The following is a 936-nucleotide window of genomic DNA, read 5'->3' as shown; positions in this document are numbered from 1 at the left end:
ATATATATATATATATTCTTAAGCCGATACCTATTCTACTTGTTAGAACTTTCTTTCCATTTTATTGAGCATGTTTTAATTTAGAGTTACTTTCTATTGCATATTTCTTATGCATATGCTTTTGTCTTGATGAATACTTGTAAATGTTTATTGATAGATAGAATTTTAAAATTGTTTTCTTCCTGCATATATTTTTTGTATTGAATGTTAAACATGTTTAAAATCAAGTTTGGGGGTAGGAAGAAAAATAAATTTTAAAGTTACTATACTTCTTTTTTAGTTTAATATTATTGCAAGCATGTTGTAGGCTAGATGTACTTTCTCCTGCAGTCATTCTATCTTGATTATGCACGTATATAAATTTGATAAGAGGTTGTAGTAGTTAGTAGATTCAACTTTTACTTTTTCTTCCCACTGCATTTTATGGAATTAATTGTAAAATATTTAAAATTTCAAGTTTTGGGGGAAGAAAAATTTGTTTTAAAAAACACTAAAATAAATTTTATTTGTCCTCATTTAACTGAATTTTGAAAATTAATTTAAGATGACCTTGGATATTAGAGTTAAAATTTAAATGACTATATTTAAGTTTGTAAATTTTATGGTAAATTTAGGTAAAAGTTTTTAATAATGAAGGTCAATTTTTAGGTTAAATACGTTTGGTATGATAAGATAAGACTATGTTTTTCTATTTTAAATAAGACTATGTTTTTCTATTTTGGTATGATAAGATAAGACTATGTTTTTCTATTTTAAGAAAAGGAAATTGTATTTTTGAAGTATTAAGGAAGAAAAGAATGAAACCAAGAAGAAAAGAATGAAACCTTATGAAAAATCATAAACTAAAATGAATTTATAAAGTGAAGAAAGGTAAGGAGTTTTGACTTTTGGAAGAGACGCTATTTAGATATAGTAATCCTCACTTAAAAAACAAAG

Source organism: Phalaenopsis equestris, unplaced genomic scaffold (genome assembly GCF_001263595.1).
Source record: "Phalaenopsis equestris unplaced genomic scaffold, ASM126359v1 Scaffold001325, whole genome shotgun sequence".
NCBI classification, from domain to species: Eukaryota; Viridiplantae; Streptophyta; class Magnoliopsida; order Asparagales; family Orchidaceae; genus Phalaenopsis; species Phalaenopsis equestris.
This window is presented reverse-complemented; position numbering follows the sequence as displayed.